The sequence below is a fragment of the Haliaeetus leucocephalus genome, unplaced genomic scaffold (assembly GCF_000737465.1).
Source record: "Haliaeetus leucocephalus isolate CR32 unplaced genomic scaffold, Haliaeetus_leucocephalus-4.0 Scaffold198, whole genome shotgun sequence".
Classification (NCBI taxonomy): Eukaryota; Metazoa; Chordata; class Aves; order Accipitriformes; family Accipitridae; genus Haliaeetus; species Haliaeetus leucocephalus.
The window spans coordinates 240605-253246 of NW_010972634.1; the positions used below are offsets into that span (position 1 = coordinate 240605).

At 40.5% G+C, this 12642-nt stretch overlaps 1 protein-coding gene across 2 annotated transcripts in view; it reads right to left on the bottom strand.

The window, feature by feature from the left end:
* Positions 1-12642, bottom strand: part of PTEN (phosphatase and tensin homolog) — a 47434-nt gene that overhangs the window by 34509 nt on the left and 283 nt on the right. The gene's annotated exons all lie outside the window — the stretch shown is intronic.

A 12642-nucleotide genomic window follows, 5' to 3' on the forward strand; every position in this document is an offset into this window, starting at 1 on the left:
GGCTGTTTTCAGAAAAACATGATTGTTGTTTTAAACAGACAAGCCAATTTCTCCCCCACCTAAATATAATCGTCCTGAAGTACCTTACTTATTATCTCAGAGTATTAGACTGGAATGCAATTCACACACCACTGCTGACTCACTCTCCTGTCTGCAACAGATCTGGTGTTAAAGGACACCAGCCCCAGCAAGCAAAGGACACCCTTCCACAGCACCCGTGTGAGGCTGCAGGCTTCACCTGCTCCAAACAAAAGCAAGCAACAACTATGACAAATGCATTCATATTGCTGGTGAAGATTATTTATGTCTTTTTCATGTAGGCTCCTGACAAGCATGCTGAAGAAGCACGTTGCTTTGAAACTCTTTTGTTGGTTCAAGCAACTGAAGAACGCCTTTTGCTTTAAGGAGCAACGCAAGATGGAAGAACAGAGTGGAAGTGCTGTTGCTGTTTGTACAGATGATCTAAATCTCTGAGCAGAAATAGCAGCTTCATCACTTAATTGAAAAAGCTGCCATGAAAACCAAGCTCTTTCACCCTTTCCTCTCCTGCAAAAAGATGTCCCAAGATCTGCAGCAAGTGAAGGGGATGGTTGTTACAGCATTGGTACTAGCTTGCTTTTTCCCTGATGCTGGGGAACGAAACAGTCCTCCTCAGGGACAGCCTGTGATCACTGCATGGAAGGGTACGGAGCCAAGCCAGTTAAGGGAGCAACTGCCCACTGAGCATCATCTTCAGCAACTTCTTTTATCACCAGCCGTGCTCAACAGTTCAGAGACACCGCTTTTCACACCTCAGTTAATTTAACATTGATTTCCAAAGCTGAAATTAAGATATTTGCTACCAAGACAAGATTTCTTACAAAGGAGCTTGGAAGCTGGGCTTACATTCAAAGCAAGAATTCTGAGTCATCATGAAATTGGTAATGATACTGATAATTTTAGAAATCTGGAAGAACTGATGACTTAAAACATGCAACAAGTTCATTATCAATTCCAAGCTTTTTTTTTTTTTTTTTTTAGACAGGAAAATGAAAATGGAAAAAGCCTCAGCCATTTATTGAGGCAGTTCTACAACGCAGGTAAAACAAAGTTAACCAAACTGTCATAACTACCAAAATTTGAAATGGGCTTTCTAAAAAACATAAAATAAACCCTGCCACGTTTTGCCGAGGTAGCTCTTCCCTAAGAAACCCATTCTCAGAAATGGTTTCAACAATTTTTAAAGCACTCATTCCTTTCTCAATCCTGTAAACATGGATGCTGGGATTTTAGTTAGCAATTACAATAAAAAAAAAATACAAGACACTCATGATACACAGCAGCAAAACACTAAAATGCCATCCTCTACTCAAATTCATACTTCTTACTAACTACCAAACTTCAGCTTTCAAATGAACAAAGACAACACTACTCTATACCCAAGGAACCTTAAAATGAAAGCAACCAATCATTTGCTAAGTTACCAAATGCCACAATGAAAAAGCGATGCTTTGTCTGTACTGAAGACATACCAAAGCAAATAATCCATACGCCACTTCAGAAACACCTCTGCTCTAATGCTGTTCATAGATTTAACAAAACACTGTTCTTAAAGCCTGAAATCATTCCCACATGCTAAAGACGACAGTCCTTCCAGTTGCTATGAGAAAAATCCTGTACCATTATGCAAATCAGCAGTTATAATCATTTTCAAAAATAGCTGTCTATATATTTACATTATGCCAAGATCAAATTAAAGAATATGCAGTATACACTTTAAATTTTACATACATATAGATATAAACACAAATTACTCATGTTGGTCCTATAACTGATTCTGCTCACAAATTCAGCTTTTTTCCTAATAATGGAAGGTGGCCAAAAAAGCATACCGAAATATTTACCAATTCTTAAGTTCTTAAACAGCCACAAGAAAGTTGCAAAAATATACAGCTTAGTCTTTCTTGCAATGATCAACATTCTCAATTAATATCTAGAACGTGAGTCACTAGAATTTCTAAGTAATTTATGAAGTCCTGTTTCAAACAAAGTATTTAATCCCTTATCCTCGCTCTGCTCATGAAGGCAGCTATAACTGAAAAACAGAAAGCAAATGACCTAATCTTCCTATTTTATAAGCATGCTAGAGCATGCAGTGCTTAAGAATTTACATATAGCTTTACTTTTTAAACCCAACACTGACAACAGATTTTAAATCAAAATGCAAATAAAAAACAACTTTAAAACTATTAGACCTTTACAATCAAAGGCTTCAGGAAGACCTACCAGGCATTAGACTTCATCTTTCTTTAAAAAGGAAATTTAAAACAAGCTGAGTGTGCCTGAAGCTGTGAATGATGGCCACTGTTCAAGTCATGCTTTGGAGCTAAAAAACTTACTGCAAATCCTGAACCTGACACCTTCAAACAAAAGGACAACAGTCCATTTTTCCCGACCCGCAGTTTCCAGCTTCCAAATATGAATCTTACTTAAAGAACAGATTTAAATTGGTGACTCTGTTGCCTGAAAAAAAGCTTCACAACTGCCAGGAATGCAAATTTTCACTTCCAGTTCAGGCAAGCAAGGCATGTACTTGCTTTAATCCGCTCCTAAACAGCCCACTCCTCATTCGCGCGCAAGCTGCTGTCAGTTTTGCTCCACTATGCGTCACCCATCACCCTCCCGGCTGCGGAGAGCTGCAGTGCAAAGGAAACCAGCCTCTAGTATTGGGTGGCCAAGCTGTCAACTGCTAAGTCCCATTCGATAGTGACACTGAAGAGCAGAGAAACAACGTGACTTTGAAGTCTCCGAAAGTTGCTTTGTTGTCTCAATTTGTCTGCAATTTTCAGGAACTCTTGACTTCAGTAACCATGTAACGTGGTCTAGCAGCGCATCTGGCCCTACTAGCTATGAAATGTTAGCGTGCTAACCTCAAGCCCTTTAACTCCAGCTTAAACAAAACCATACAGCAACAGCAAGAAAAAAAGAACTCTTCTTGCTGTTCAACAGCTTGACAGCCTGAAGCTACAGGGGGAGTGTTACGAGAAGTGTCCACACTCCATCCTCAAACAGATTTAAGAGTCCTGACAAATGGCCAAGCTCTTATTAGTGCCATTTTCTTGACAGCATCCCTAAAAAAAAAGACATAGGAAAATATACCCAGCCAAATCTAGAAAAGTTTCCTAGAATGTATACTGTTTAGCCTATACACATGCATACCTTTTGTTGTTTTTTTTAAATAGGTGGCATTTTCATTAGCCAGCATGAAACGCGAAATAAGTTTACTATTTTTCTATGAGTCTGGATAATCAGGAAGTATAGAGGAAATGAACAGGAAGAAAGTTCTTCAGAGCAAAGGAGGATTCCTTGTAGCCAGCCAGCTGCACTTGCCAACTCTACCATCTGTGCCTTAAAGAACAAGAAAAGAGACCAACTCAGATGTGGCTGAAACATTTTATGATTTAGAAGAAATGCATTTAACCCCTTAATGCTCAATATTTCAACTACAACCCTTTTTTTTCCTTCCTTTTTTTTTATTTTTTAATCTTTCAGCTTGTAATTTAAATGCAGCAACCTAGACAAAGAACAATAAAACTGCAGCTCCTTCATTTCCAGGAGGCAAACCTGTCCAGATGAGGTCATGGGGCTGACAACAGGTCTGGAGAGGAACTCAAATTCCCACAGTGCCAAGAAATATATCAGAAGATGCTTGAAGATGATACTGCCAGGTTGTCTCTGGAACCAGCTATATCCTCAACTCACTTCCATCCCATAGCGGGGCTGTTGGACCTGCTTATTATATTGCCCTTGGGAAGTATTCCCAGAGCAAGAGTCTCTCCCTTCAGCTGTGAGGTGTATGAAATGTGTCCTGCAGCTCTGAGCCATATGGAGGCTTTGCTGAACAGCTAATAGGGTCAAGAAGATTGGAAAAAACCACACGTAATCTACATAATAAGCAGGCAGCATTTTTTTTTTTGCAAAACATGGTATCAACCTCATAAACCTCATAGCATAAATACAAAAAATGGTAACAGAGAAGCATGAAAGAAGATGACATCTTCTCTATAGAAGAGCTTGTTCTGACAAATACTGAGAAAAAGATGCCTTAAACTTCCATTTCAACATGGTTTGGAATCACAAATAAAGATAGGAAAGCATGCAGACAGTAAAGGAAACATGAGCTTGGTCTGAAGAGCTGCAAATCCCTCTAAAATAGCTGATGATACTATAGGACACACAAAAAAGCTACCCTTCCCATTAAGAAAAAGCCAAGACCAAACAGGAGCATAACAAATGATGTAACAGCACACTATATTATTCATATAAAATTTGATAGAAAGAACTCTTCAGCTTAGGAGTCAAAGATTGGGCCTCAACTCCTTACTCAACTTCAATTCCAGGTCTACAACACTGAACAAAACCCTACAATCCCAAAAAGTTTCTAGATGTGAAAACACGCAGAGGTCCCATTAAAAAGGCTTTTTGTTTCTGCTCACGCTTTAGAAGCCACATCCCATCTTACCATGCCTACCCTGGCATCCCAACTAGCTGCAGCAACACACAGCAGCCCGAGGCCAAGAGTACGTGCAAGGCTGAGCAGCTGTCCTCAAGGTAATGCGTCTACCGAGTGGATCTTCTCAGTAGGAGGCAACGTATATGAGAAGCTTGACTGTCACATCTCAGTCCGAGATCCCTGAAGTGACAAATTTACCTATTTTAACCCACGAACCAAATTCAACATGAATGCTTTCAAGGCAGAGTACAGGACCTCCCTGGTACGTGTTCTCAGCACACTACCACACTTTGCAGGATCTCCTTTAAAGAAGCACCAGTGTGTACTTAAGCATATCCTAACCTCAAACACCCACAGAAAAATACAAGAATTTTATTCATTAAAAAGAAGTCAGCACATAGAGTCACTACTTTGATATTTACTGACAGGAAGTGAAAAATGGCTCAGTCTCAACTTTCTGCAATTCTGAAAGGACATCCAAAACTTTCAGAGACAAGAGAATTTCAAACAGCTATCAGGCTGGAGGACAAATGTCACACTAAAAAGCTTTATAAAACTACTACTTTATAAGCTGCAAAAACTAGGATTTGTATGAATTTATCAAACCTTAATTTGGGGGTAGGGGCTTGGTGATCCAAGAGAAGATAAAGGCAGCAAAACAAGACATCAGGCCATCCTAATAAACCATTTCTCAACAACAAGCCCGGACTAGATAATGTCAAATTTCATTCTAATGAGATCCAGCGTTTTCCTCCTCTAAGTGTTAGTACAAAAAAAGGACACTACTTCTCCAACTCACCCACACAAGAAATTAAAGAATAGAAAATACACAACTACCTCAATTCTAGCCAGATATATATCCAGACAACGCAATGAATTAAGCAGAGGCTTCTTAAGAAAATTAATCATGCAATTATAAGCTATTATACTACAGCTCCACAAAGGCAAAACTAAGTTTATAAAGACATTTCTTAAGCTCTTCACTACAAAATACTGGATATTAAGCAGTTTTTATGCCCTGGTGCATGTTGGGGCTGTGAAGCTGGGACTTCATCTTTAAAGGGAACAATGCCAGCTTTTGCAATAGTCATCATCCCAAACACAGACAAGTTGAGTTTAAATTTTTAGCTGCACAGTCAATTACCATTTGAATCACAGAGCCCACTACTTCAGCTACGTTGCCTAAAAATCGTTATCAAGATAACCTAGATTTATGCAGCATGATACATGGCCTAACTGCACAATTATTTACTTCCATTCTACAAAACTTTCTTTTTTTCAGGGCCTCATAGGCAAGATGGTAAATGAGGCAGATGACAACAGGAGCAAAGATGATGCTAACTTGAATTAGAAACTGGAACAAGGGTTTGTTTACATCTGAAATATCAGTCTGGGACTAAGACACATTCAAAAACCAACAGCAATCTCTGAACCCAAAGTAGAGTCAACCACCCACAAAGCATTCGTGTTTCAGAAGAGATCCTGCTCTACAAGGCCACTTATGAATGTTCCCATATTTTCAAATAAATTCCCTTCTTACAGTCCGGAAATCACCATGCCAATAACTCACACAAATGCACAAACGCGCACAGCTTTAATCCCAAAAACCTTCACGGAAGTGCCAAATCAAAGGAGCCTACAACTACCCTAGTGTTTTAAGATGAGGCATCAGAAATACCCAGCAATCACTACTCACAACTCCAGGCTATATCCCATTCACCCCCCTCTAAAAGCTATGCAATAATTAATCTTCAATATCTACCCTACACTAGGCACAGTAAATGAATACAAATCACATGTAGCTCCAAGTTCCAGATTACTTGCTGGGTACTCGCACTAGAAAGGAGGTGGGCTTTAAAAGGGAGTTAGCTATGACTAATGACAGCAACTTTGGTCTGTAACATAATTAAGGGATTTGACAGCTCAACTGCCTATTCCCTCCTTTTTCTCCCAGTTTGTCTGAACACAACTGTTGTCCCTTAAATCATTATACAAGAACCATTTTCTTGTTTAAACACGTTGTAAGGGAAGACTCTAGGCTAAGGTACCAGGGGTATAATTTGTCAGCTTATGCAGTATTAATGTGGCAACAACATTAATCCATTAAAAATATAATTTCATTTAAGAAACTATTCAGAGATTCACAACTGGCAAAAGCAACTTGGTAGACAAAAACTTTATAACTACAAAGTTGAAATTTTATTTATTAGATTCTGAAGTTTAATTTTGGCATGGCTTTACCTTCTCTAACACAGGGGGTTTCAACATAATGTGTTAATAAAACACAATCTTTCCGTCACATTATTACTGAACAAATTATATCAATTGCTTCCACAACGAAGAGGATTTAGGTGTCCAAATCATTCTCCAAGAAAGAAAACAGAAAATAGTCACCTCTCTTCTGAGAGAAACTTAGAAAATTCTGTACTCCTCTACACAGCGTTTTAGCACATCATTTAGCAAATACTAGCTTTCTCTCCAGCAGCCACTGTACTTCAAAACATTTTGGTAATAAAAAGAGTTCTTAAATGAGATGCTTTAAGTGTGGCACTGGATAGCACAGGAAAACCTCAGTTTTGTCCCAAAGAAATCTGCTAATCACCAGTCTAGCAGCCATCAAGAGCCAACTAATCTTTCCGCATGTATTATACTGCGGCAATAATAGCAGTTTCAAGCGTTGCATAAGCTCCACACTCAAGGCCATATCCTTTCCCTAAATATGCCATAACCGTGTCATGAAGTCAGTGGAAGTCACATGTAATTATCTTGAGGACAGAAAGGCCTTCCTGACTAGCACAAGTTCCTAGAAAGATGCACTTTCAGAATTCATCAACCTTCTTCAAGACACAAGTTGGACCCAGTGTTGATGCATGGCCAACCAATTACACCGAGAGGTAAACGAAGAGCTGAACAGGTGGGATTTTCAGAAGTCCTCAATACTGACCTAACCAACCTCACCAAAGTCACTGCCCAGCCTCAACAAAGATAATTTCTCAAGGGCCTCAAGTGCCAACACCTCATCAGTCTTATTATAAGAGATAATGAAGATGAACTTGGATTTTTCCTTAAAAAATAAACGCTCAAAACCAGACCTACTAAAGCTTGCACTTCATTCAGCATTACCCTCTTAATGTTTAGTGGCAAAGCTTTGGATGTTCTGAAAATTACACACACTTAACCAAGCTTACAAAGAGATTTCAATGAAGATTAGCTTCAGTTTTGCTTTTTCCAAAAGGTCACCACGTAAGAAAATTTTATAAAGTGTCCACATTAGCTGTACTCCTTTCTTTCCCCACTTTGAAAAGAACACATAGCCATCACTTCAACAGCAGAGCGACATGAAACCAAGAATCAGTTTGCAGCTTTTGTCGATTTAAAAGTGTGCACAGGCAGTTATTTTTTAACTTCATGTTTAGCTTGTGCAAACAGTCTCCAGCAACACTGCACATTGATTAAAAATTTCTGATGATGCAAGATCAAGTAGTTCATTAGGAAGCCTGCACTATATTTAAGCAAGCACAAAGAGATGAGCTGTAATTTGTCAAGCATCTTTTAAGTCTCTTTCCAAGCAACTGCAGTCAAAAAGCAGGGCCGAAAGAGCTGGGGTTACACTGAATGGATGCCGCGAGGGTTGCACAACGGAGCACTTGCTTGAATGGTGGGGATTTTGTGCGTAGGCTTCAGCTGTCAAACAACGCTATCCACAAATATGCACGTACTATGGCAGTATGTCAAAGGGGTTTTTTTTAGGTTGTGTGGAAAAGTAAGTGATCCAGCATGTCTCTAACCCCAGAAGAGAAAATGCATGAACACACTTGCATCTATCACCACCTTGCTTTCTCCATCTGGACAATTCAAAAACCTTTATCCTTGCTAAGTGCAGAAAGACCAATTTTCCCAGGATCAAATACATCCTACAGCAAGCAGGTAACTGAATCAAGCTCTGTGAAGTCCCCAGCCAGCACCATTTTACTGCTGTCTATTCAGACTTCTTAGATGAATTCAGAGCAAAACTGGCCCTAATCTTCTTGTCCAAAGCCCAAGATCGTCCCAGGCTCCAGAAGCAAAACGAAGTCTGTCAGGCTCTTAACACTGCTAACATAGTTTACTCTGGAACAAAGAAATACTTTTCCACCAACAAAATGCATTGCCAGTCAGTTTCTCCTAGTTTCTTCTAAACACTTACTGCACTTGCATGCAAGAAAAACTTGTTACAAAACATCTAACAAACTTCAATTTTAAAATGAAACCAAATATTTTAAACAAATGGCATTTCCAACTCGGGCTGTATTTTTAAGTGCGGTATGTACCTCATGCCACTAATTCATTTTTTTCCTGGAAGCTGAGCCATTTTGAGTGAAGTCACATAATTTAAAATTTCATTAAAAATGCAAAGAGTTTTAGGACTGCAAATAGCATAAAGCAGTATGATATTCTAAGAAGCTTCCACTCACAATTTTAGCATTCTCTGCCTTTCATTGCATGAGACAAACTACATGTGAAACGGGTAAATAAACTGCACCCAACATCTAATCTTTACTGAATATTGCTGCAGTTTATATGACTATGTAGGTCACAAACTACACATGCTTCAAGTAAGCATCAGGGTAGGCATGCTCTACCCTATGCCCAGGCTAGATGGCCATTTTCATGCATAACAGAAGGCCTGGAAATACGAGACAAAGTTTAACCAAAGCTATAATGGGCACAAGAAGCAGTTACAAGATTTTTTTCCACTTTAGTCTCAAATAGTTAAGCCACTTGCTAAACTCAGTTACGCGTGGATCTCTTAAGACACAGGCAATCAATGCAATGTAGAAGACTTGAGTGCAAGCATTCTCTCTTCACTGTTCCCTGCAGTAAAATGGTCAACAACCAAGCCGCACCATTTCAGAAACACCAAAGACTACAGTGCCTCAGAAAATATACTGGTCATTGCATCATAAAGAAATGCAGCCATCTTAGAAGACAGCCATTAATCCAAACTTTCCTTCTCACCCATTTGCACCAAAAGGTATCCAGTATCACAGAAATGAAATAGAAACCCAAATAAATCAGGAATAAATACAATATCTGAAATAAAGTATCAAAAAGCTGATTTAACGTCTCCACCTTCAAAACTTTTTCCTCTTCTAATTTCAATTTTTTTTTCCAAGAGGTGCATAAAAAGACTGCTCAGAGAGAAAAGAACATTTGATTAGATAAGTAATGACAGTATGTTTTTTAAAGACACTTGTTTCATAATTAACACATAGGACTTTTCTGTGTATGTAAATCTACTGATTTTGAGAAGTCACTATTTCCCTTTCCTAAAACCCTACCTTATCCACACAAGCAGAATTCTTAACCAACTCATCAGGAACTGGGAGTCCCAAGCATGATGTACCGTACCACACATACATCAGTGCCAGTTTTAAAAAGATTTGACACAGCCCAACAGAAAAAAAAAAAAAAAAAAAAAGAGGTCCTCAAAGGGGACTTTGACACCCCAGCACCTAACCCAGCCTGCCTTTTGGCACTCAAGTGTTCCCTGCAGTGCCTTGGGAAAATCAGCCACAACCAAAATATAAAGACTGCAAGTCTTTGTCCACCTGGGACACTGAGACACAAACCCTCCCTCAAAGATGGGTAGAAGAAAAGACAGACCACAGAATATAGGCTGGAAATCAGGCACCTCACCTGGATTCACTGTAGGTTCATTTTATTCCCACTGAGCTATCCAACTCACATCAGTCTTCCTCTTCTAGCTTGACAGAAGCAGCTACCCTGAAATAACCAGTAATCTGTAACTGAGGACACTCCTACAGATATGGGTGCGCAGGGAAGCAAAGCTAACCAACAGCAGAAATGCAGATGGTAGCTTGTTTCGTTCTCGAAATTTTAAGCTCCAGCACATGGTGAGAAGTACCTTTGAGAACTCAAACCCTGGTCCCGCTACCATGCGCCACATGCCTTCCCGAACAGCTTGCTTAAGTTTCGAGTTTTCTCTTTCTTCATCTCACATCGCACGGCAGGAGAGCTAACTCCCAGCTCAGTCCTCTGTCTTCACGTGTAAGAAATAAATAGGTCATTTTCCAGCTACCAGGTATGATGAGCAACAATTCCATGAAAGCCCTGCAAAAAGAACAACTCCAAGAAGCCTGCACAAAGTGATAAAAAATTAAACTTGCACTTCTACAGCAATGTCAACCTTCAAGCAAAGCTATTATACTGTACAGGCAGCAGTCTTCATTCATTAACTACCTGTTCGAAATGTGCAGCTATGAAAAAAAAAATGAGTATAAGCTTCTTCCAAAGATATTTTTGCAATCATGAAAAAAACCACCTTTTCCATAAATTTCATTACAGAACTGCAGCTAGCTACTCCTTTTAGAAAAACTAGCCTAAGCCCAGTGTTCAGTGGCCTACTTCTAATGCAAAATTCTAAGAGAAAAATTAATGAGACAAAAAAGTAAAAAAATAAGCAATAAACTCCAATTGGCATATCATTAGCAACCTTGAGCAGGAAAATCCAGGTTCAACATTCACCAATTTTCCTGCCTGGAGCAGGTGACTAGCTAAAAAAGATCTGTTTGGGTCAAAAAAAAATCTCTCCCTACCACTGGCACATCTGGGCAAAGATATCCAAAATACCAACCTCTCCAACTGCAAAGCCAAAACCTCATTGTTTTGCCACCACTTAACACTTTTCACAACCCCAAAGTTCCCAGCAAACCCATCACTCAGAGAATAAAAAAATCTAACTCAGATTTCTGTCATTAAGTCAGCAGTAAGCGCTGCGCTGGCCTATGTCAGCATTACAGCTGCCCTAGTTGTAGGCCAACAAAATGACCAAGTACAATCGTTTAAAAATGCAAGTCTAAAATTATATTTTATCAGTGTCACGAGCAGAATGCAGGAATTATGTACTAGAGCTGCTGGTTTTCAACTAAAAGCTCAGCAGCCACCTGCTAAAGTCAAGAACCTTTCAGGCCATTTGAAAGCCACCAAAATTTTAGGCCAAGGCTCAGTGCAACAGGGCAAGATCTGCGTAATTACAGCTGTAACCAGTTTTGATCCTGCCCAAGAACTGCATTTATTTGTAGCACTTGCTATGACACAAGCATAATTGCTCTAAAACCCAATAAATTTCACTGTGGTCTTGTTGCGGAACAGAAAGCGCTCTCTCTATAGGGGTAAGTCTAGCTCTGAATACTACTGTCAATATCCATTTTTCCTAGGGCAGTTCCAACTTTTAAGTGAGGTTCTCGCTCCAAAACCTCTCCAACACAGTAATGATCTTTCACCACCACCAAGAAAGACCATGCCCACAGCACAGCCCCTATATACCATTAACTCTGCAAGGCTTTCGAAGCTAAACATCTGCCTGCTGCTGCTACAGCACATCTGTTCGAAAGGCCACCAAAACTATACGCTAGCAACGCTTCTCTATGGTTTGAGTCCTTATTCGTAATTGCATACTAATTCCATATTCCAGAATTACAATCCTCCTTGCCGAGATCCAACGTGCTCCCGCCTGTAACACATCCTCGTGTTTACTGTATCCAAGATTACGCCTAAGCGCAGTTCCCGCATCGCATTCGGAAAAAAGAGGTGGCTTTTAATCGGGAAGAAGCGATTGCCACCTCTTGTCACCAAGACCCTTGCTGCATCGTACGGCAGCCGAGCACAAGCTCTGCCTTACTGACTGTATGACAATCAAGGCAGCGGACACAGGCTTCGCCTCTCCTGCCGCGCAGACTGAAGCAACCCGGGTAAAGCGATGGGCCTGCTGTGATTATATTTGCTATTCAAGACGAGTTACTAAATCAGAAGAAAAAAAAAAAAAAAAAGTGCTGTGGACGTGAGTCACGGCAGGACAGGCGTATTTGCTATGTGAGCCGAAAAATCAACACAGCCAGAGATAAGCGGCTGACCCACGTTGCTCCGGAGCAGGCAGGGGCTTCCCGGGCCGGGTTGGGGGTTGGGGGACACGGACGGACGGACACAGCACCTCGGCGACCCGGGGGCAGCAGCAGGCAGGCCCGCTACAATCGCCGAGGAGCGCTAACGTTAATCCTCGCCATCGCGGAGCTCCCGTTAATCCGCCCGGCTGCCGGGCCCCGGCTCGGCGGCCGCCCGGACAAAAGGAGGCCGAGGCGGCGGCGGGG